The following is a 26,635-nucleotide window of genomic DNA, read 5'->3' as shown; positions in this document are numbered from 1 at the left end:
GGGCTAATCACATTATTTCTCAAATTTGACAATTCAATCTTTATTAATCAAGGAGTAAAATGCGCTAAAGTGATAAAGTTGTAATGAGGTGCATAATTTTAATACGGGACTAATTAAATTATCCCAATTTATTTTCTTTAATTTGGAAGGAAAAAGGGGTTAAAGTTTAAAAATAAACTATAAACAATTTATTAAATACTCATTTGAAATGGGAAAGTTTTAAATTTTAAATTTGAATTGACATAGGATTAGTTGTGAATCACTATTTAAAACTTTTAATTGAGTTTATGTGTTAAAATAATTTTAAAAAATCTAGGAAAAAAGTATGGAAGATTTGGAAGCCATCTAGGAGCTTCTGCTAAAACTTCCCCTACAATACAGATGGATATAGGTAATATGATATATTAAACGTATGCATATAATACCATTTTTTTAAAAAGAACATTTAAAAGTTCTGTGTAAAAGTATATGTTCGACAAAATACGCCTATAAATTCATATGTGAATAATATGAATATATTTGAAAGTTAAGAAACTAAAAGTATATATAGATTTACCATAATTTTATAGACTTAGCTATTTTTGTACAATTTAACTCAAAAGTATGCTGTTATCCATAATCAATTTTTTAAAATTTTTTTCAAAAATTAAAGTATAATACGTTAAAAGTTTATTACATGTTTTATATGGTAAATTGAAAAGTATGAGTATTTTTTAAGAGTATTTTTAAAATGCATAAAATATGAATTTTTTTTAATAATATGTATGAACGGTATTATATGGGTATAATATAATATTTACTAACTAGGATTTAGCAATAGTACTCAAAACCAACTACCTTGTCTTTCACTGTTAATTTTTTTTATACTCTTAACTTACTATTTGTACCCATGCTACAATCTCTTTTTCATATTTGTAAAATAATTGGTAACTTTCAAGGCATCCACTACTCATGGATATGAAAAACTCAATCCAATTACCTTATTGTTAAATAAAGACCATTAAACTCAATATTCATTTCGTAGCTCTATAGCAAACATAATATTTTGTTAAACAACGTGTAGACTTATTGTTCATGAATTATATATATGAATCCCCAATGACTAACCAGTGGGTTGGGTCTCTTTGTTGTCAAATTCATGATTTGAATTTTAGGTCTTGGAATTGAGGGTAAGAGATGAGATGGGTTAAAAAAAATAATTAATCTTAAAAAAATTAAATTTGACCATTCAACTAGTGAATTTAAATTGAGGTATGAGGTTAGAAGAACTAAATAATAAGACAAATTTATATCTTACCACTAGGGGTTTGCTTCCCATGCAAGGCGTGGGAGCTTTAGACCTGTTAGTAAGGTTGTATTCTGTTAGCATGTGTTCAAGCAAAAACAATATATATTAGTTCATAAGAGCAGCTATGTACTGATACAAAAGATGGAGGTACTGCAGTACTGATGATTCAAAAGAAAGAGGAAAGCAGTACGGTACAACGGTATAGCTTATTCAAAAGATATGGCACAAGGTATTGGAGCGCTACATGAGAGTTATGTGCCGATGATTCAAAAGGAAGAGCAAGGCATTCTATTTATATGTACAGTAGTATTAGTCCTGTTTCTTGGATGATGCGATACGTTGTTTCTTCGTTGGATTTTCTACAATTTTGAGTGAATCAAGGAGGCTGATGTCAAATATATTTGATGTAGCTTTCGATGGAACTTCAGTAGAAGCTTAAGCAATTGCAGGTAAAAGGTCAACTATTAGCAATTCAGTAGAAGCTTAAGCAATTTCTTCATGTGCCTTTGTGCTTTCATGTGCAGGCATTGGCTGGTTTTCATTGATTGGTAGCATTGCAACATGTTTTTGGTCAACCTTGTGGGCTATGATAGCAGTGCATCTATCATTATTGAATGTGGTGTAGTTTGTTGTTGTTTTCTTTAGGAAATAAGCAATGGTAGTCTTGTTGATTGATTCTTCAATGATGTCGTAGAGCATATCACTCTATTTAATTGAGCAAAAATTTAGAATAGATGTTGTTTCAGTGGTTGTAGAGGAACGATTGTATTGTGTATACCTGATTTTGTTCTTTCTTGAGTTTTGTTATGCTGAAGGGGAGCAACTGTTCTGCATCTTGTCCATAAAGGTCTAGCGTGAGAGTTCCCAAGTTGTCTGAAAGCTATATTGTTAGCTTGCACTTGTTATTGAGTAATTGGTGAGTAATTAGTGGTTGTAGTATTGAGTAAGTAGTGTTGGAATTGGAGATATTGAACCTTGTGACAACATTGATGTGCTTCTGGCAAGAGGTACAGATAATTGGTCAGTTAGGTTGTGATCTGAGGGAATTGTGATACTGGAGACAAGCATTAGTACCGGAGCTTTTGGCTCTTGTCTAGGAGTGTGGTTGTTCCTTGTACCCAGTATGTTTTTTGTTGAGGAAAGCTCAGAAAGTTTTTAATTGTAGTTAGATCTTCAGCATCAGGAATTAGAAGCAGCTTAGAATTATTGAGAAAGACTCTTTGTGCTTTGAGATTTGCAATGATAGCTTGATTTTGTGCTGCCTTGTTGACTGTATATGTGAGTAATGAACGAGAAAGGATAATAATCATGATAATCTAATTAGTTACCATTGGTTTAGTGGCACAGATTCTTCGAGGGGTGGATTGATAAGAAGCGTTGTTGCAAACTTGGTGGACATGTTCATTATTGTTAATTTGATTTGTTAGCATAACTATTGTAGCTATAGTAATTAGTTGTATATTAAGCAGAGTATAGCAAGGATTGAGAACAATACTATGGTAAGAATTGACTTTTATTTTGATGGCTACAAGTATTGGTTGAGTGTGGATTTTGTCAGCCAATATTTGTCCTTCCTTTGCTTCGTAATTGCCCCGTAGAGTTAGTGCTACAGGAATAGAGATGTATATAGTTTTGTTAGGTAGTGTATGCATAATATTACAGTTGTTATTACTGGTACAGAATGAGTATACTGTTAAGTCTTGCTTGTAATCAATTAGCACAATTTCTCTAGTTGGGACTGGTGCTTTATTGCTTCTTAGTTCAAAATGGATCACGATTCCTATCACATTGTTTTTGAGAATGCGCATGTGAGCATGCATACTAAGAATAGTGATTGAGCAAAAAGTGGTTGTAATGTTTACATGCTTACTTATCTCAGTATTGTCATTGATATGGCGGTGGAGCTTGTTGAAACTGGTAAATGCGAAGATAGGCGGCAACGCTAGTGGCTCTGGTTCATCTACTACTTGGACATCTGATGAATTATCTATTATCCACGTGCACTCATTTTCCTTGGTGTAGTATTGTTCATCAATATATTGAATTCTAGCATTTGAGATGATGTATCTTTTTCTAGGATGAAGAATCTTTTGAAAAAGTTGATGTCCGAACCATAGATCAGGGCATTTAAGCTATTTCCTTGTTTCAATATATTGGTGTCATAGTAATTATGTATGTAGTTACTAAAATAGTATGTGAATGAGTTTTTATACCTCGGTGTCAAGCAGTATCATCTTCTGATATGGATTCCCTGCTTTTGAAGTTTGTCACTTTTTAGCCACTTGGATTATTGTAGACCAATTTTTTGTTTCTGGCTTAAGATCACTGAAAGTTAAGAAGTTACGATCCATTGTTTTCCTGCATTATTTCGAAAGTTATGAAGAGAAATAATAGCAGCAAGAGATATCAAGAGATATAATAGCAAGAGATACAAAGAGATATAATAGCAAGAGATATAAAGTTTCAAAAATTGATTGTAAGTATCAAATTGAGTTTAGAAAGTGATGATCATGAGTATGAAGTTCAGATGGTTTAATAATTGAGGATTATAATTTTAGTGGTTTAATTGTAGTTTACATACCTGGTTGTAAAATGGAGTTTATAGGCGATGAGGAAAAAGGAGAGGGGGGAAGCGTGCTTTTGAAAAAAGAAGTTAAAAGTGGTAGAGTACAATTGAAATAATGTAGTTGAGGTGATTGAGTTGTTGTGGCAAATGTAAAATTAGAGGCAATAGTTGAATCAGAAGTAATGATACATGCACATGCTCTGCCGATATTGCTTAATTTGTATTGGGTGGAAGATTTATTATTTTTTGTAGATATGTTATGTCATAGAAGGAGTTTAGTTGTAGTTGATTAGTAAGTATATTTGTTGTTTAAGGAGTTTAGTTGTGTTTGAAGTCTTTTTTTATGGGTATTCTGAATTTATAGTTTGTACTTTATAGTTTTTTGTGGGTATCTTGAATCTATAGTTTGTACTCTAGTGGTTATCAGCTTTTACATATTCCTAGAACTTTCACATGTTTTGGCTATTTTTTCTCTTCTTTTTGTGTGGTTCAGAGGGGTAGCTTATATTTTTTTAATATATTTTATCCATTAGATGTGAGACTAGTTTAGAACGTCTTTATATGATATGTGCAAGCATGAGTATCTATGAGGATACGAATAAGGAAATATATAGAGTGAGAGACATAGTGATATGTGCATATGGCTGTAGTTTTGTGCAAAGTTTTTTTAGATGTCACGCGCAAATTCTAGGTTTTCAACTGTTCAGCCATCTTATCCAGAGATAGAGAAGGAGATAAATGAATTGGTAGTTGTGCGTGGACAACTTATCCCATAGGACATGGATGCCGTAATCGAGTAGTTGAATCTATTGTTCGAGTTCAGGTTGCAAATATTTTGCTTAAAAATTAATTATATGACTTGTTTAAAGAGTTTTATAGGCATGATGACTGGAGCTCAGTTCTGGAGGCTACTTTCGAAAGTGGAAGAAATTATCCGATTCTGGAATTGATTGCTAAGAAAATGAAGGTTGAGCACCTGGAAGAGAAATTTTATCATCCTAGTCCAGCCATCTTCTGATAGTTTTGGTAATCAGAGTGATTGAAAGGTAGTGTGTACTTTCAACAAAGCATTAAAATAGATTGGTTATTGTTGAATTTGTTTTGTTGATGATAATTGCTTATAGTTAAAAATTTTGATTGCTTAGGTTGTCCTGGTTAGCTTGAGAGGGAACAATAATAGAAGTTATTCAAGCATTTTTGAGATGCTGTTTGCTGGAAATCTTTCAAACTGAAGAATAGTAGGAGCTATTTAAGCTGTTTTGTGATAAATCAGACTTATGAGTAGCTTATTTAGTTAAAGTTTTCTATTTTGTGTTTCATGGTGTTTGTTGTATAGAAGTAGTGTAGCTTTTAGTTGTATAAGTATTGTATTGTGAATCCTAGATATCTTTGTAGTGTTTTTGTGAATTTTCAAATGAATGTGTGTTGTGATAAGAGTTATATGTGAGAATGAGATTTATAATCATTGAAGATGTCATAGAAATAAGCCGAACCAGTGCAAAATTGTCTTGCGAAAGTGGAAAAGGATTACATAATGATAGTAAAATAAGTTAGATAAAAATGGAAGTTTTGACAAGAACAAATTGAAAAAAAATGGAATATTTTAGGTAGATAAGAAAAGGCTAGAGCAACCGATTTTGGATTGAATTTCTAAATTGCTAATTTTATGTTTATATTGCTCTTACAATTTGATTTCATTAAGCCCTTGCTTGTCGATGTTGGTTTTGAAGACTCTCTCTAGCTTGCTCTACAAGTTCCTGGAGCATTTGTAATGGTTGATATGTTTACAAAGCAAATTCAAATGTTGGTGTCCATGCAGGTGTGGTGCAAAATGCTGCAAACAAGTTTCATATTTCATTTTTGAAATGAAAAAGCTCAAGTATTTGTTTATTTTGTTTAGAAATAAGATGGTTTACAAATTCAAGGACACTTGGATCACTTGGATTTGTTTGGATGTTGATGAGTTCTGTATTTGCTAGCAGTTGCTGGGAGATTGTATTATTTGGGCTAGAGACTGAATGGTGAGGGTTTGGGTTGTTCATGGTTTGGTATAAGGGAGTGTTTATGGAGTAGCAGTTGTTGTTGCCTTATGTTGTTTGGTATGTCGGGAATAATGTTATGTATGTATTTATAGATGGAAATTTGAATGTGCAAGAATTTTGTTCGAAATTAGTTTGCTGTGAAAATTAATTAGATATCATTCACGTGTGCATAGTATTGGTGTTTTTTTTTGTACGTTTTTTAGTTCAAAAGTTGGAGTTGAAATGTGTAGAAGCATTACATGTGAGTCTGGCAATCTGAGCGTTGCAGTGGCAGATAATCTGTGCTGTAAATGAACTATAGGTGTTATATGCGAACAGTTTTTTTTGTTTCAAAAAGTGTGTGAGCATTATATGATGAAATGAAAGAACTATGAATAAGAAAGAATTATCAATTCAGTAGAATATAATGTTCATTGATGCTAATTGCTGAAGGTAATTGATTGGAAACATATTGCTATTTATATGTCTAGTGGAAGAAAGGATGCATCAGTAGATAAGTTCATAGATAACTTGGTTTTAACATTTATTTTTTTTCTATTTTGTTCTGTAACTTAAGGATTATATTGAGAGTAAGAGATGTTTTGTTCTGTTTTATTACAGTTTTTATTTGGCTTAAGCAGTTTTCGCAATGTGATGCAACATGTGACTCATTTCATATTTGATAGAATAAATGGTATAAAAGATATTGAAAGATCAGTATAATCATCTACTGCAGTCTTTTAGAGAGCTGGATACCTTGTGAAATGCTTTTTGTAGCCAACTCTTTGAAGAAAATAGCGCATAAAACTTTTAAAGCTTAAAGGTCCAGCAGCCTTCAAACTCTGAACAATGCTTACACAAAATAAATAGTAATAGACAAGTTTAGTAAGAATAGAAAACAATATCAAGCTTAGCAACCATTGTAAAGATATAATTTTAGATTACTGAGCTACCTTCAAATGACTTCAAAAGTTACCCGTAATCAGTTATGTTTTTTGTTCTTTCATTTAATAGTAGTAGATTCAAATTGGACACACAAGTGAGTGGCATCTCGTTAATTTGCTCATAGTCAATGAAGAGCTGGGTTGTAAATTCAGAAGATATAGAGCTGCAATAGTCATCAATAGGTCTCTTTATTGGGCTTAATACCGTGCATTTTTTTTTTTGCAAGTTGTGATACATTAAATTGAAAAGGAAATACTGATATAGTTTCAGCATCAAATAAAATTACCTGATGTAGGTAGGACAACAAACTCTAAAACCACAAATATAGGAAAAAGCTGCTTTTCACTTCTCTCTTTGATGAGTAGAGCAAAACTGATCTCAGTTTTTAATGTAAGTTAGCTTAATATAATGGTCTATAAGATAATAACGATGTAATTGATTATTGCTTGAAATTGTCATTGTAGTGAATTTACACAAGCTACATCTTTCTTCATTACCATTCTTTTATGAATTTTCTGTGTTTTGCAGCAGAATAAACCTGTCACTTTTAAGATTTTGAAAAAATAATTAACTGCAAGAATATTGTATATTTGATATACGAATGCAAGAACATGCATCGGATGCACAAACAATAATGCAAACTTAAACAGGACAGCAACATATTGAAAGGAAATTGGCACTGCTATGAATCATATCAAAAACAACTTCTCTTAGATGACATGTCATGTGATAGTTCCAATTGTGTTAGAATCTACATCTTTTGAAGCTTTAAAGCACACTTACATATGTTGTGTCAGAAACACCACATTTGTGTAGTTTTATTTTGGAACATATTGATAATAAAGTGGTCATTTGAGAAATGCTTGCTATTAGGGTGAAGCTTAGGAACATATGGAAACAACTGTAAGTCCCAAGGAAATGTACACTTACAAAGAACTGTACATTTACAGAGTTTTAGAAAATAACACAGAAATGATTTGCAGAAGCCGCTCATTTGAAGCCTGTAAACCATTAGTGTCAGAACTGAGAAGGTCTAAGCAGACAAATCAATAAGTTAGTATTAGTAATTCTAGAACAACAAATTAAAAACAAACCATTATTAATACAAAGAGGAAAAAGAGAGGCTTGACAGACCTGCACCAAAGTTGATGAAAGTTTAAAGTTAAAAATATTACTTATTTTATGTTTACTGATTTACATCCAAAAAAAGAAAGATACGTCCAGAGGCTATTACTAAAAAGGCTTTTAGTCATTTGGATAGCTCCTTGTGTATTTTTTGTATTATAATCTGAAATTTGTTGTACAACTGCAATCAATACTGTTAGATTTCACACAAGGAAGATGGAATCTAGAAATGGGCTTCTGTAAAGCGACAAGAAAGCCACCAGGATAAAGAATAGTGACATGTCAAGTGTAATGGCTTTATAAGTTTGCAAAAGATAGAGAATTTAAAAGTAATGAAGAGAAAACAAACTTTATGAAATAGACAGAGAATTATGCAGAGGTGAAGGAAGGGAAACAATGGGAAGAGAAAAGAAATTGAAGATAAGAAACAGATAATAGCAGCAATGCGAAATTTGTATACACAATCTAAAAATAGAATAAATGTATAAACATAATAGTATGCAACAAGAGAATAGAATGAAGGAAAGACTGAAAGTGCCGTACAATGAATAAGCATCAGCAACTGCTTTCACCACATGAAGTTCTAGACTTTGATATCAAATGCAAGTAGAAATCAGTAGAAGAAAACATGGACTGTGAAACTAACACAAGACTAAGAGGTAGCAAGTAGTGCTGCTAATCGAACCAAGTCAAGCTGAGTATTTGGTTGTCAAGCGAGCTCGAGCTTGGCTCGAGTTTTGAAATGTGTTTCGACTCGGCTCGCCAAATGGGACATGTAGAGTTCGAGCTCGAGATCGACTCGTTTACCATAATTAATGAGTCGAGCTCGAGCCTTATCGAGTCGAGCTCAATCGAGCTTTCGAGCAGCTCGTTCCATTTAATAGCTCTTGTAGCAAGTTATGTCTGTATGCTCCAATGCGGAAAGAAGTTTTTCTTTGACACATAATATATCATTATTTAATATATCTTGACTTTCATAAGCTAAAACTAAGTAGTAAGGCACATATAGGTATTATGGCTCCCTGAAACTTAAGCACAAGGTAGAGCTGTGAATATAATTATATATGGTAGAAAAATATGCATATGGAACATTTTATCATTTTTTAAAAGGACATCAACGTTCAGCTGAAATTAATATTGTTAGCTTAAATGATGTCAAGCGCTAAAGACATTGACCATAATGCTAGAGACATTAATCATACTTAGCTTCTCTGGTAATCCTGCAATAGAATCGCTAAAAATAGTGTGAGTTTCTTGTTATAAAATTGCAAGAATTATGTGTATCTTGCTATAAAAAAAAAAGCAATAACTGACAAGCTAGTTCAAGCTTGTATCAACATCTTGTACAAGGTAGAAGACTATTGTGAAATGACTCTATTACACATGAGTTCAAAATGCTTAGTCCATTCAATGAGCATCTGGAAGGAGGAAAATGAGCATCTATAGAATAGCTAATGTCCACTAACATCCGACTAAGGCTTGTAATAAGGGTAGAAAAGACATATTCTCCAAACAAAAGGAGCAACCAGTTGTACCAGCTCCAAGAAAAAGAAGAAGCAATAGGCTGGAATGACAAAAATGCCCTCGAGGAGAGTAGATGAAATGCAATGAACACTAACCTCTATTTTTGAACATTTCCTAAGGACAGTTGTAAAAGTATAAGCTAACTCAATAAATGAAGCATTATTTGCAAAAGATTTGACATTATTTGCACCATAAATGAAGCATAAGCTTAACTCAATGCTAAGGTGATAGGAAATGCACATAAGGCATTACTTATTCAACAGAATATTTTTCAATGTGTAAGCTTTCTTTTCTTGTTAGCCAATTTTGAACCTTGAAACCTTTTGAGATCAACTTCAGCGGAACAGTTGAAGACTCATGGTGAAATACTGAACTACTCGAGCAACTGTGTAACTAAAGAGATAATAAGAGCCTACAAGTTCTAATGTTTATGAGAATGAAATAGTACATGTTCAAATAGTATGTATTGTTATAGCTATAAATGCAGCTTTGGTCTTAGGTAGATTCTTGAAAGAGTAATGAAGCTTCCTTTTTAACAATCTAATGTCTACGAAAAGCAATTTGTTATTTAATGTTATCTAATGTGTAAGAAAGGAGAGTCTAAGCTTCAGAATACTCCTCGTTCTCCATCAAAAGAGTTGCGAGTTTTGCCTTAGTGCACAGACAGAGGAAAGTTTGGTTCTCATTATGCATTCATTGTACAATTTCCTTGCATAGGGCAATCTGAAGATCAAATGTACCAAGTATTTTGGTCAGCGTATCAACAATTGCACAAACAATTTTTGGAGTTTTTGCTTTGTAGATCAAGGAAAAGAAGGACTGAAGTTGGGTGAGAAGGTTCTTAACCTCCTTTGCCTTATTTTGCTGTCTATGCAAATGAGTGAAATTGAAAATGGTTTGCTTCTTTATTGTTAGGGCGTCTGGAGAAGATGAAAGGTTTGCAAGTATCCGGTAATAGATAGAAATTGACTCAGAAGGGCTAGCGGCTCAAATGGAAATTGACTCAAGAATTGAAGCAGTGGTAGCTGGCAGCGAAGATGTAGAGATGGTAATGTCTTAGATGTTTGGACATCTGTGGTTTAAGATAGAATTTAGGATCACATAGCTTGTAGAAAGCCTGGATGCCTTATGTGTATCCACAAATTGAATTATAGGATTCAATTATGAATATGTAAGCACAAATCAATAGAACAAAACCTGAACTCTCAAAGTAACACAAGAGTAAGAGTAAGTTGTGTCTATATGCTTCAATATGGAAAGGAGTTCATCTTTGTCACAGATCGCAGTTATTTCAAGCTCAAGGGATATCTAGGCATTATGAATTCTTGAAGCTTAAACATAAGGCAGAGGCGTGAAGATAATCATATATGGCAGAAAAGTATATATGCATATACAACATTTTATCATTTATTAAAAGAACATCAATGTTCAGCATGGAAAAATAAGTACTTTACTACAAGAAGATTAAACATGACAAAAAGAGATAATAGTCATTTGTAAAAAAACACATTTAGAAGAATCAAATAGTACCTGTTCAAATTAAATTGAAATTAGCCAAAGTTAGTTATTCTAAAGAAAATCGTATAGTAGTTATTTTAAACACCTTGAGTGACTTGCTATGTACGGAAGGTGTTACAGATAATAAATCATTATTTTTTTGGCTAATCTTTATTTTTTGCTATAATATGAAGACAGTTTTTTCTAATGTATTTTGGCTAAATGAATGATAATCAGTAATTGTTGGAGAATCAGTATAATGCTACCAGATAAATATACAGTGATAAATATTAGTTTAAGAAGGTCCAGCTAAACTATTAACAACGTTGATTCTTGCATATTTATAGGTTAACAAAGTATAAAAACAAGTGAAATATAGAGCAATGCATGACAAACCATTGGGTGTTAAGCTATTATTAGTGCAGAAATATAGTTGTGCAGAAAAGGTATAGGGAATAAGTGCAATGGATATGAATGTCATAATGTTGTAATCAATAATTATAAAAGGTGGCGACTTGCGAGCTATAAAATATCTTTGTATACTATGTTATTAATAGCATAGTCAACTGTTGGATCAAACGGAGAAGGCTGTATATGAATCTTTACACAATTGTTATTTTTTGCTCTTCATAAAGCAACATATAGTTAGCCATGTGAAAAAATTGGTTCACATAAGTATATGCCAACAGAATCTAAAGTTTGACCTTGAGCTTTATTAATTGTCATCGCAAAATATAGACGCGCAGGAAATTAAAGTGTTTCAAATGACATTGGGCAATCAGTATCATGTCCTATTTGGAAAGATATTCTATGTAAAAAGACTTGTTTGCTTTTGAATTCTCCAGCACTTATAACAGCATCAATAATATTGTTAGTCAAAAATTTATATATTAGCCTTGTTCCATTGCACAAGCCTTCTGGGGGATCAATGTTTTTAAGAAGAATTATTGGGCAATTTGGTTTCAGAATAAGCTTGTGTGGGGGGAGGGAAACCATTGGATGTTAAGTTGTTGAGAAAGTCTTCAAATTGGCCTTGTTCTGAAATTTCATGTGTTATCACGACTAATATATTTTTGAGACTCACCTGGAAAAATTTCAATTAACAAATTATTTAACACATCTGGGTAAACTATTTTAATAAGTTCAAAAATTGATTCTGTTTCACTTTTGTATGATATTAGTAGTGGGAGAGGGATCCTTACTTTCAACCCTTGTATTGTTGGTTCTAGTCCATTTCCTATTCAGAGAAGGTAATTTGTAAATTTTGGGTCTGATATTGCTCTCATATTATCTGTGAGGTACAATTTATGAAGCTATGGCCAAATATATGAAGTTACTAAGCCAGCTTATGCGAAATCTTCCTTTGAACCTTTAGTGACAACGGGGAGAACTTGTCTAAATTCACTACCAAAATCATAACGTTTGAGCCAAATAATTCAGAAGAATCCATCAAATCTTTTAATAGTGCATCCACACCTTCTATACTAGTTTTGTGTGCCATTGGAGCTTTGTCCCAAATGATAAGTTTAGCTATTTGAATAAGTTTAGCAAGTTCACTTTGTTTACTCATTTGAGAGTGAGCTGTTTGCCACCTGGTCCATCTATAAAGAAACATCCCTTTTGTTTAATGTATAACGCCTACATTATAGCATCAAAAGCTGCTTTTGACCAGGATTGATTTTAGTAATTGATATCAAGTCATCCTCTGAAACTTTAATCCCTGTTTCACTAATTGTATCTCTTGCATTTGTGATTTGAGTCATGGAATTTTAGTACTCTTGGCACCAGCCCATAGCTGTTTATGTTACGACCCATAGATTCTAAAAAATTGCTTATTTGATGCAAAACTTTAAAGTGAATATCATTTTTGGTTAAGTTTAGGACTCCATTGTAATCTTCAGACAATGATTCTTCGAATATCAACCATAGTGTTCTTGGGTTTGAGGGAGTAAAGTAAACCAATAATGTTGCAAACAACATCCTTAGGCTATATGGCATATGATAAATAGTAGCTTCTTCTAGAAATTGTTCTTGTAAGTTATTTGATTCTAGATATCCTCTAAGTGCAGCTGCTTCCCAAAATGTAGTAACATGCACTCCATTTACAGTTTTTAAATCATCATAAGAAGTTGGGGCTTTAACATCTAGTAAAAGGAGTCCTAGGAAGTACCGCTCACTTTCAAGGGGATTTGCTGCAACAACTCTGCTAATAGAATCTCTTTGTTTCTAGGTTGCTAAGATTTGGAACTTGGATACCACACAAAATATTCGAGGAATTCTTTGTAGGTACATTTGAGACTTTTTGTTAAATCATCCGTAGCATTCATTCAAAAAAATTGGGTGAGTTTCTTTTTGCAAAATTGTTACTTAATATATTGTCAAGACTATCATTTGGTCGAAACAGCATAGATTGGAAGTTTTCTAGGTGGAGTTGATGCTATATTATAGTATGCTGCATTTCGTAAAGGTGAAATCTATATATCCTCCACATCGCTTCAACTGCAAATACCCACTGTGCTGACTGATATTCCTTGATTTCATCAATAGCGTTTGCTCTATCACCTGAATTCACTTGAAAATGTATCCTTGCATGACCTTTGTATGCATACTTATACATATACTTGACGGCCTTAATTGTGGAGCAAATTTCTACATTTATATGGCAATTGAATTTAGCCAATAGATAAGCATTGTATGGCACTACCCATATGTTGTTTAAGTAACGCCCCCGGATAAAAATATTTTTGCCATCATTTCTTCTTCTGTATGTTGGATACGAGTTCTAAGAATGTCTAGTTTTTTCTGCCCATACCTTTGGATAATTATTCTTGCAATACTTCTTTAATACACCCTGTATTTATACAGTATCAGGTTTTTTTCTCGCCACACGGCTTATGCATCATATGTTTCTTGACCATTCTAAAGAGATGCCCATTTTGTGTTTCATCGGGTTTTTCTACAAAAACTATACAATCATAATCTTCTATTGTATATAATTTGAAAGTAAGCTTGAGGATAATTGGAAAGTGAGCATGAGGCAAACCAGGTTTTTGAAATTCTATAACATAAGTACAGGTTGCTACTTCTCCAAATATTTGCTTCTTGAATAACTCTTCCTTTATAATTTCTAACTTTGCATAGAACACACGAGCAATAAGATCAAGCCTATTCTATGCTTCATCTGATTGTAACAAATTTTCTTTAATCTCAGGCCATGATTGGTTGCAAGTCATAGTTATAAAAAAATCCGGCTTCCCAAATTTCTGGACCAAAGCCGTAGTATCAAGATACATTTTTTTCATGTCTCTAGGGCTTCCAATAAATGATGCAGGCAATATTACTCGCGGTTCAATCCGAAACCCATTTTGTTGTCCCTGTATTACATTGTCTATAATTCCTTGTAGCTGCTCTTGACGTATATTCTGTTGTCTGCTTCTATAAAAATCTCATCTTTGTGTCTCTATTTTAACGTACAAATCAACTGAATACTGTTGCAAAGCTCTTCCAGCGTTTAAAATATTTGGCCCAATTTTTTTTTCTCATCTAGAATTTATATGCATAATACTCTGTCATGGATACATATTCCTTGGAGTTTTCATTTGCCTTGTAAGTTGTAAGATTTAGAATATTTGTCAAAGAAAAGATAATTGTAATTCAATACAGTTATATATAATAATGGTGTGTGTGTGTTACCTTCTTCTTCGAGATCAATCATTTCTTCCGCCAACTTAATGCTGGACAATGTAGCTGAACATGAATGTATCATAGTCTTTCTTTTATGCTTTTTTGGATTGCCTCTCCCTAATTGTTGTATACCTGGATGCCATCCAGTTCTCCGAATAGAAAAAGTAGTGGATACTGAAGAGGGTCACAGCAGCCGTAGTAATATTGAATGCGGTGGCTGTGTCCTTCTTTAGTATATATTTGTATGTGTCTAAAATAGCCTTGATTAGCGTTTTCTCATTTAACCCATAAAGCTGTAACTTGAGATACAGCAGGTTTATTAAACACTTGCTGGTCATTGTCGGAGTGAGATTTTAAACTATATGATATGAGTCGAAGTTTGGGAGATTTCTCAAACTCCTGAAGAAGCAAGCATATGGATTTTCTTTCATTACTTCCATTAGTTTGACTACAATACTTTCAGTCAGCTTTTTTGATATTGCAAATCGATTCTGAATTTCATGTTCTATGTCATGGAAATAAAGCTGAAGATACATTCCTGATCCTCCATGCCTTATTAGTTCATTGATGAAATGATAGGTTTGGCCTTGTATCTTGAATGTATAGATTCCATTTGTTCTCTTGCAAAGGGATTTTTCATAGTGAACACCAAATGAAGTAAATGCAAACATGCTATTATAGGTCCTGACATAGGTTCGGAAATGTATAGCTCCTCCGCTCTGACCACTAAAAAGTTCAATTAAGATGTTAGGTAGCTTATTTTCATGGAGCAGAACTTTGTCATCAAAATAGCAAAAGTTTGTTGTCTCTGAGTAGAATTTTTTTGCTCCACAATATTTACAATCTAATGCATCAGGGAGGCGGTTTGCACTATGGTTAATGAAATTCAGAGCATCTACACCAGCTGTATTTTTAGATGCTATAGAATAATAGGATACAAAGCATTTTTATGACTATTTTATGTGTATATGAAAGAGGTATAAATATTTGAATATGAATAGATGTAAGATAAAGAAACAGCAATGACACCCTTGTTTTGCATGCAAGCCTTCTTTGCTTGGATGTCTGATCTCCTTTGGCTTGAGCTTTTGCCTATAGAGCAATAATCTGGTTAGTTACGAGGTAAAAAAATCATGCTGCTGCTATACATACATATAGATTCTGCAACATTTTCAGATACATTTTAGATATACATACCTTTTGGACGATTTTTCATGGCATGAGAAACATTGGCTTCCACTGGTTGAGGGCATAATGTCATAGATATACCTGATTAGGCAAATAAGAAACTGTAAGAGCCTAAATCAAGTTTAGTAACCAAACGACATTGAGCAAATATTTATAAAAATAGGATTAAGGATTTCAACTTGCAAGATCATCAACTGTTTCATGCAAGAATATATAACAGCTATTACATATAGGAGGATCACCTACTAGATGAAAGCATAGAAATTGTTATATGAAACGTACACTGATAAATATAATTATAACAAGATATACTTGAAACGTTTAGTCTGCTGATTCTTTTGCATTTATAAATCGATGTCTTTTTAACGAAGAACCTATATGAACATAAGATCGAAAAATGCATGCATAAACATAGAAGAGGAAAAAAAAAAAAAGGGAACAACTTGGCGTAGAAAATTTAAAGAGTAATGAACTTGTGCAGGCATACCTTGTTCAAATGTCAAGAAAACATGCCTCTTCAGCTTGCCTTCTAATTCAGCATTACATTTGCACAGAGAATTACTTTTGTTATGTTGTTGCACAACCGATTTGATAGCAATAGATTGTTGCAAATTAGCCTCTTTGTCTCTACTCTATTGTGGAAGTGGTTTAATAGCAATAGCCTGTTGGTTATTGTGGTCATTATTTTGTCGTAGGTCACACGAAATTGGAAGTTGTGCACCTGAATTAAAAGGTTTTGATAATTTACATTGTGTTTAGCATAATGCAAATTACAATTTTAATTTAAATATTGGCGCAGACTTTTCACGGTAACTAGAAGCTGTTCTCCATTCGCATGCATCTCTTATAGATTTTTTTTAATTCAAACATAAAGATTTCTTTTTAATCCAGTATTAAGGTAGCGAAGCAGAAAACTCAAAAACTTCAGATAAAGGCAAACTCAACAGCTCTTCTCCATGTGTATATATTTATTACAGAAGTTTGCTGTCAATTTACACATAAAGAGGTTTAATCAACCATTAAACTAGTTAAGCAGAAATCTAAAGAAACCAATATAAACGCGAAGCACCAAACATTTATACCACAGCTTTCATTTCTAGCAAAACTGAATCAGATACTGTTAGTTTCTTGTCAGTTCATAGAAGACATCGATGCAGCAGCTTTCCTTGCTTTCCTCTTTTGATAAGCGTCCTTCTATTTAGCTCGACAAGCTTCTTTTTCTTCCACTGATAAGGAAGCATATTTTTCTCTTAATCTTCTATTGCAAAGAATCTTCTTATCCGTTGAATGTGCAAGTGCATCAGTTGAAGCCATTGTACACTGAATATGCAAAGCTAACACCAAGCATGACAATAATAGTAAATATGTTTTACAGTTAATATCATGAATAAGGCAGAAAACAAAGATTTAGCAAAAAGAAAATAGAACCTAGATATGGGATTCTTCAATGCAATAACAAAGGTAGTAGGATAGAGCGGAGAGTTGTGGATATAGACAAAGAACTGTGGATAATGAATGCATGCAGCAGGAGAACACGGAGAAGAGAAGACTCAATTTTCTAATTTTCAATAGCAAAAGTAGAAGGCTATTGTGAAATGACTCTGTTAGACATGAATTCAAAATGCTTAGTCTATTCAATGAGCATTTGGAAGGAGGAAAATATAATTAAACAAGGCAAATGAGTTGGCTGATAGAAATGAGCATCAAATCTCATTAATGTTGCAGAACAGCCAACGTTCCACTAACATCCGGCTAAGGCTTGTAATAAGGATAGAAAAGACATATTCTCCAAAGCAGCAACCAGTTGTACCAGCTCCAAGAAAAAGAATAAAAAAGAGGCTAGAATGACAAAAATGCCCCCGAGGAGGCAGATGAAATGCAATGAACAGTAACCCACAAAACGTCTTCTTATATGTTATAGGGATATATAAAGCACCAAATAGTGATGTACTATAACATGAGTGTACTTTACTATTTCTTTTTTTTTTTTTCAAAAAGGAGAGACATGGAACTTAAAAAGTGGGGAGGAAGCAGAGGGATTTGAACTCAATACTCTAATTTTTGAAATTTCAACTTTAACTACTAGACCAAGGCATCTTTGGTGAAAATTTCTGAGTTCAAATTCTTCTTTTCCTCCCTGCTTCTTAAATCAATCTTACCCTTCCTTTGCTGGAGATTTTTTTTTAACAAAATATAAGTGTACTTTGGTAAGATAAGGAAGTGGTCACAGTCATTTTCTCGTTCTTATATGCAATAGATCAAACTATCATAGTATTTCTTAAACCAAGCTATCAATATTCTCTCGCTTTAATGCTCTAAAACACCTATGTTGGCTTTTACACCTAATATAATCTCTCTTTTTGTCATATACCTAAAACAATTTGCAACTTTTAGACATCAACTACTCACAATATATATGAAACTTAATATAACTACTACCTTTTATTTCAAAAGAAACCAATTACACATTGAATAAAAATTCATATCTTACCTCTATGAAGTGAATTAAATATTTTGTCAAATAAATATAAAACCTTTCCACGAATTATAGTTTTTACTAGTATTTAATTTTCAAAACTTAGACTTTGCAAAAAATTAAAATTTGATTGCATTGCACACTCAATAAGTGTTCCATTAGCAGTATTCTTAAACAATCTCTGATAGCACAGCTTCAAATTGAGAGTCATAGACTTGTTTCCTTATTTTAATGCCTAGTTTGGAATCCAACCAATTATTTTGTGAACATCGGAGCGGCGTCATTCCCGTTGACTATTTTAGTACGGACGACAGAAGAAGGAGCAAACAAAAATATTTATTAGGAAAAAATGCACTTTTCATCCCCATTGTTTAATGTGTTAACTAATTTCGTCCCTAAAGTTTCATTCTAAACATATTTTATCCTTATAGTTCTATAATTTAGACCAATTTGTCCCTAAAATTTATGTAGAACACATTTCATCCCCATAGTTCATAATTTCTATCAATTAAATGATTGTTAACCAATTTGGACATAATATCATCACATGTCCCATTAGTAATTGTATTATTAATACTTAATTCAGTTATTGATTAAATTACAAAAATAACAAGTGTTTTTGGATATGAGACTATCTCTTTGTTTTTTAAAATTATGATATAATGCATTTGAGATAAAACAAATAGATTGAAAGATGAATAGATGATTGAAAAACGTATACATGATACAACTATTCGTGCAAAATACACAGCAGCAAAACAAAATTTTGCAAATAAATGACAATCCAAACCATTCTTTCTTTCACATTAATATTTTTCTCCAATTAGTTGTAATGGAGTTGTTTGACATTTTTTTTCCAATTGGCTATAGTGGGGTTGTTTGTTTTCCATGACTTCATTTTCTTTGGATATATCTTCTTGTTCGATTGTGATTAAGAAGACAGTAATGGTGGCTAAAAATTTCTTAGGTTTTTTTTTGTACTAAAATGAGAAAGTGAATTAAGAAAAGATTTTTAACCTTTTTGTTGATCCAATGTTTTTTTTTTTTTTTTACTAATGGGCATGCTATGGTCAAGTGACAATATTCTATTTAAAATCATTGACAATCCACTAATTGTCCTCAATTAGCCAAATATATTAAACTATGAGGATGAAATGTGTTCGTGTGAAACTTTAAGAATGAAATTAGTTAAAATTATCAAATTACAAGGATGAAATATGTTTTACATGAAACTTTACAGACGAAATTGGTTAACACCTTAAACATTAGGGATAAAAAGTGTATTTTTCCCATATTTATTATTGTCCACTCATTGTACTATTGTAGGATAGACATAACAAACTTGGACCCACTTGATTTTTCTCACAATATCCAACTTTTTGAATTCTTTTTTTTTTTTTGGTTAAAATCCAACTTTTAAATTCTAGAAATACCAAGATATCAAATTCTTGAATTTTCAAAATACTACTTCAAATTGTATCATTTGGGTCCCTTAAAATCTTATCCAAAAATAAATAAATAAAATTCTACTTCAAGTTCTACTCGATTATGGCCTCACTAGGGCTTAATTATCACCAAAACAAACACGAATAACATGCAACACCATGGGGGATAAAGTTTCATACAATGCATTGTGAATCGGTTACCCTAGCATATTTGCACATAGAAAATCTAGTCTTTGTTTGGATAGTAGATTATTTGTCAAATTTTATTTGTTTGTATCATCAACAAAATTTTCAATCATCTTTTTATCTGACATATATCATATCAAAAAAATATTACAATATTTTTGTCAAAAAATTATCCTAAATAATATACTGTCTAAGTATACTAAAGTTCTATTACAATGGCATATCTGAATACAGGACAAGTAGTCCCTATTTAATTTAAAAAATCTATTTTCATAACACATTTATCAAGCCAGAAAGTTGTTTCCTCTATTGAAGTTTAATCCAAAATGAGAAAGAAAAAAAAAAAAAAAACACCTGAGGTTATAATAGTCGGAAATGTGTAACCATGCAAAAAAGTTGGAAATGTAACAACTAATTATAAATTATAATAGTCGGACAATAAAATCTACCCCTGATTTATCCAAAAAAAAAAAAAAACAAATCTACCCGCGAGGTTTGGTCAAATTACAAAATCTACCTTGTGGTTTGGCTAAACTATAGTGATTTTTGGCATTTCATTCCTACTATTATTTTTTACAACTAACTTACAATTTTATGCTTTCTTAACCCTTCTCAATGCCTAGAAATGTTAACCCAATTAAATAAAATTATCTTTGAAAAATAACCTGACTCACAATAAAAATATAAATATTAGCATAGTCTTCTATCTTTTTTTTTTAAAAAAAAGAGGTGAATTAACTTTATCCTCCTGTTGTTCATGGACAAGACACAAAAGTCTCCTAAGGTTTCCAAACCTGTACTTAAATCCTATAGGTGCGTTGAGACAAACTGAAACTGTTGACTTCATATTCAAACTAAGACTCAATAACTAAAAGTCAAGGCTGCGTTTGGAAACATAGTTTAAATTTTTTTAGAATTATAATGTTGTAGTTTTTGCAATGTGATATATATGAAATATACAAGTACTTGGAAAATGTAAACACAATATAGGAAAATAGGGAGGAAGGAAAGCTTGTAATTAAACAATGGTGAAGCCACATATTGCTAAGGGGGTGCAATTTTTGAGAAAATTATATTTTATGTTTAGAAATTTTCAAAATTGTTTCTTATTTGTCCTCCCTAAAATTTTTAGAATTCTCTTTACTATCATACATTGCCCCCTAAATAATTAAAATTCCATAATTGTTATCCTTCATAAGAGTATTAAACCTACCAAAAGTTAAATATAGATGTAAATTTAAATGTAATTTTCATTGCAAAATTTAACGCAAATTATTTTTAAAAGTGCATTTAACATAGAAAAAATGAACTTTTAAGATAGAAGTGTTTTTTGATTTCAAACTCTATTAATACTTCAATTTTTATGCTAATCTAATTTGGCCTTGCTGAGTCTAGGATCCTGGTTCTGCCACTACTTGTAAATATTTGGATTAGGGTAGAGGCATTGTGCATGGGAAGAGTGTTCATCATGAGAACTTGGGTGGGCTGAAAGAAGGATTGGAGAGGTTGGTTGGAAGAAGAGAAACAGAAAGAAATGAAAAGAGAGAGATAGGTGGAGGGTACAATCAATAGGTTAAAACAAGCCATGTTACCTTTAATTATAAGTCAAAAGTGGATACATAGGTGAAGGTATAAGAATGGATACATGTATTTTTCTTGAGATAGTGCTATCTCATTTGGATAATATTCGGACAATAAGAACACTCGGTTTTTTTAAGGTTAATTACACCTACTTTCTCGAGGTGTCAAAGTACAAAATTTATCTTGCAGTTTGACCAGATTATAGTCAAATCCCCTGACTGACAAAATGTTTATCAATTGCGCCCCTCACGCTAATTGTTGATTGAAATGATGCTTGCATCACTAAAATATATGTCTAAAAGCCCCCAAACTAACCTTTTGTAAATTGAGTTAATTGCACTTACCTATCCTAAAGTTTGTTCAAATTGCATTTGCCTCTCTTGAAGTTTGTCCAAATAACAAAAATGAACCCTTTAGTTTTTCCAAATCAATCCAATGTTTTACTAGCCAAACATTTATGGAGAATTATAATTTTGGTCCCTAATGTTTTGCTTGTATGCCAAATTTGTCCCTAATGCATGTTTTGGCCAAAACAAATTCTGTCCCGAAAGTGTGCGATTTTAGTTAGATTTAGCATAACTAATGGAAATAGAACAATGACTAACGATCAATATCAAATTGTCATTAGTCAACAACTTTGACTTTGCACTTTTGGTCCTTAGTATTTTGACTTTGAATGATTATATTTTTCTAATTTTTAAATAATGATATTAAGAATTTTAGTATGAATTGAGATGCAAATTAGAATGAAATAGTATTAAATGGGTAACAAAAATTCTAATTAAACTTTTTTTCCTTCCCTTTTATTTTTATTTCATTTATTCATACTAATAATATCTCATATGTTTTTTTTTTTTGCATTTCTAGTCTCAAATCTTGTATAATATATGTATATATATTATTTCTCACTATTAATTGAAACAAATCATAATGGCATAAGTTGATAATTGCCTATCTTTATTAAATAAATTTAATTGGATGATAATATACCAATAATAAATAAAACATAAAGTAGAGGAAGAAAAGGAGAATTTCAGTTTTATAATCTAAATTTATTATAGTTATTACTACAAAAATTGTTGCATGTCTTGTGCATGTATGCTTCAAATTCTTAGAGTTATCCGTTGTATTTATAAAAACTAGTAAAGTTAAGCATCAATATTAAATAATTTTAGCAAATCCTAAGAAAATTATCTTTTATTTTTATTTTCTTTACTACCATTAAAATCTAACATTTCAATATTGTAGTTTTAAATCATTTATTTTAGTATCTATGTATCTTGACAATCATCTAGTGGTTCATATAACGTGTATAAAATGTCAACTTTATTTCAAACTCAATTGATAACCTATTAAAATGCCAAAAAAGATCAACTTATTTTACAAAAAATATATTTCTTGTGTTTTAAAGGAATATTTAATAAAGTTGTTTAATTGTTATTAGAAATAAAAATAATAAAACTCATTATAAATTAATTATTCAAGCGAGAAACAATTATATATAATTATTAGCATGAATAAATGAAATAAATATTAAAAAAGAAGTAATATATTTTTAATTAAAATTATTATTACATATTTAATACTATTTCATTCTAATTTGCATCTCAATTCATGCCAAAACCCTTAATACCAATATTTAAAAAATTAGAAAAATATAATGATTCAAAATCAAAACATTGGGAATCAAAAGGTTAAACTTGTTGACTAACAGTAATTTGATATTGACTGTTAGCCATTGTTTCATTTCCATTTATTGTCCTAAATCTACCGAAAATCACAAATTTTTGGGACTAGATTTGTTTTAGCTAAAACATTGAGGACTAATTTGGTACACACGCCAAACATTAGAGACCAAAACTGCAATTCTCGCAAACATTTATTAAAGAAATATTTGCTAATACTTAATCACATCAGAATTTTTAAGTTTATAAAAATACCCATTAATTACTAGTTATTTTTCCAATGATTCTTTCATCTTAAAATTAGTGTAATTGAAACTCTAATCACGTGGCATCACTAACAAAAGTGTTTCAGTCGATGCAGTTTCCTTGACCACCACTATTACATAATTGATATCAAATATCGTTTTTGACTTCCATGCGCAATAAAACTTTGTTTCCTAAAACATAATATAAACTGTTAAATTTGCATACATCTCTAAGCATGAAAATTTAGGATTTTTCTTTCGTAAAGACACCAAATTGAAAATCAAAAGTGAAAATCTAACAAAGACGCTTGTCTGGAATAAAGGACAAGAATTTATTATCGGGCCAAGCGAAGGTTTACTGGCTTAACGAGAGTTTTATTTAAACTTAATATTAGTATCTTCCTAATTGGATATGCAAATGAAATGCATAATTGTTAAAAGGAGAGAGTGTGTTTTTTAGTGGCTAAAATAAGCCATATGTAGATAAAGACGAGAAAGAAAGACATTTTCTCAATTTTTTTCCTTTCATTTTTCATTTCTTGGAAGATAGTAATTGATAATTTTATCTTAATTTGGGTTTTATTCTTTTGATAATATTAAGGGATTTTTATTTTTATAAACAGTTGGCTATTTTAAGGGTTAAATTGCATTCGGTTCACATTTTAATGACCTTTTTTTTTTATTTAGATAAATTTCAAGGGAGATAAATGCAATCTTCTGTAGATGGTAGCTCTAACATTTCTCCACTTCCGTTAGTTGGGTTTGGAAGCCATCACTCATAAGGGGATAATTTGTCCAAACCACAGGTTCGTTTGGTCAAATTTTAATGGAGTTGCAAACCGAAAATGTAATTACTTCCCAATTTTAAGAGATATATATTGCAAAATGGAGGTGCAACTGGCTGTCCAAACTAGAATTCAGTAATTTGTGATTTTTACGGATTTTCTAAACGTTAAATCAAGAGACTACGCAATTAAACTTGGGGATCATAACCCGTTATTTATTTATCAGATCTATCTCTAGCATAAACAACCAGGATTACATTTCATCTCTCATGAACTAGTAATCAGAGAAACTTATTCAGTGGCAGAAGACTGTATCATGGCCTTGTTATTGTTATCACTGGTGAGGGTTTTCAAGGTTTAACATAAGGCTCGATTGCTCGACTGTAATAGACGTCCCAGTGTCTGACGCCTCCATAGCTGGGGAACTTATCACCCATTATTTATCTATATGGCATAAATTACCAGAACTGCATTTCATCCATCAAGTGTTAATGAGAGCAACTCAATTATTCGACAGCATGGGACTGTATCGTGGACTTTTTGCCATGAACCAGGACATCAGAGTTAACATAAGGCCTGATTATTTCATTGCAATTAGCTTCAAAGTATTTGCTCCAAAGCATGAGCTCTCTGTGGTTGGAATAGCTCTCGACAAAGGGAAGAACTTGATCAACTAGCTCTTGAGGTGTGATGTAGCTGCCACTAGGTGCTGCCTCAGGGGCTGCAGGTAATCCCCGGAAAAATGTATTAACGCCTGTATATGAAGCCCCTGGATTCCAACTGTCGAAGAAGTTATTGGTATTGCCAGCACTACATTGACAAGGCGGATTGTTGTAAAATTGTACCCACACATAATGAAAGAGGCCAGTTCTGATAGCAGCGTCAAGATAATAGTCAAGAAGAAAACATTGTGGTGCTGCAGATGAGTAAACCTTTCTCTAGATCTGCTGTGCTATATCCCGTAAAGTGCCCCGGCGAGATCATCCACTCTGTATCTTCTATGGATCAACTTGCAGATATCTTCACCAAACCTCTTCCTCCCAACCGTTTCAATGATCTTCTTGACAAACTCAAAATGGTTTCTTCGCAACTGCCTTGGCTTTGAGGAGGAACCCGGGAGAAGGGGGGGGGGCGGTGGGTGGGTGTTTATATATATCATCATGAAGGATCAATTAGAATAAATTAAGGATACATTATATAGTTAGTTTGAAACCCGCCAATATTTTCTAACAAAGATATTTTTCTAAAATGGTCTATCTAATGGGTATATATAAGATATTTGTTAAGATGTATTTCACGTGTTAGATTTTTAAAAATATAAGATTAATTAGGGAAAGATTATAAATGCAAAGAGATTAGTTAGGAAAAGTGTATAAATGTAGAAAAAAATAGTAATTACTAGTGTGTGTATATGCATAGCAGGTTGGGTGGAATGTAGGTGTGTTAAAACATGTCTTGAGCACAGGCAACAAGACCTCCTAATGCACTCTTAAGACTCGTTCGTGCTCCTCATCCAAGGATCACTCACTAAAGGGGCAAGAAGAGCAACAACGGCAAGAGGAATTCATATTCTAGTTGAATAGGCAGGTCGCGCTGTTCGAAGGGAAGATATTCTAAGGGAGTTGCTTGGTCGCATCGGAGAATGATAGGTGAACAAAAGCCGCACTTTCCTTATTGCTTCAATGGGAATTCTTACCCAAGGATTCCTTCTTTCGCTTGCTTCTTGTTATTTCTTGTGTTTTATGAGGTTCAAATAGTCAAGGCATACACTAGAAAGCCCTCCTAGAGCTTCGTAGCGGCCTTGGAGACTGAATCTGAAGAATAGAGCTCCATACCCTACTAGGTGGAAAACTAGCAGAGTGAGGCCCTCGCCCAGCGGCTAGTGATAATCTGCCCAGTAAAGGGAGAGGGGAGCTAATAGCTTACAGCTATAAGGGATTAGTATGAGACTTATAGGATCCTACAAGAAAGAAGCCCTTTAGAGGGAGTTTTCTCTTTCTCTAATGTGGTATACTTTGAAAAAGAGAAAAACAAAAAAAGCTCTAATGAAAAGACAAGATTGGACCATTCCCCCCCCCCCCCCCCCCCCCCCCCGGGGAGAATAAAGACTTCCTTAAGCAGCTGTAAAAGATATAAGGAATAGATTATATGATTTATAGGAGTGTTGTGCATTCAAGGACTCTTAAATAGACTTTAAGAGGAGATTAAGACTACCGTTTGGGCCTATCACCCGATTGTCCCTTCACCCGTTAATGCTTGTTAATAATTGGAGTCCCCTCAATCATCGGGGCTTAAGTTACATATCTAGCTACATAAGAACTCAAGCTCATAACTCAATACTCCATAATTACGTATATGATCATAGAAACTCCACCAGCTACTTTTAAGTATGGC

Source organism: Coffea arabica, chromosome 5c, assembly GCF_036785885.1.
Source record: "Coffea arabica cultivar ET-39 chromosome 5c, Coffea Arabica ET-39 HiFi, whole genome shotgun sequence".
Lineage (NCBI taxonomy): Eukaryota > Viridiplantae > Streptophyta > Magnoliopsida > Gentianales > Rubiaceae > Coffea > Coffea arabica.
This window is presented reverse-complemented; position numbering follows the sequence as displayed.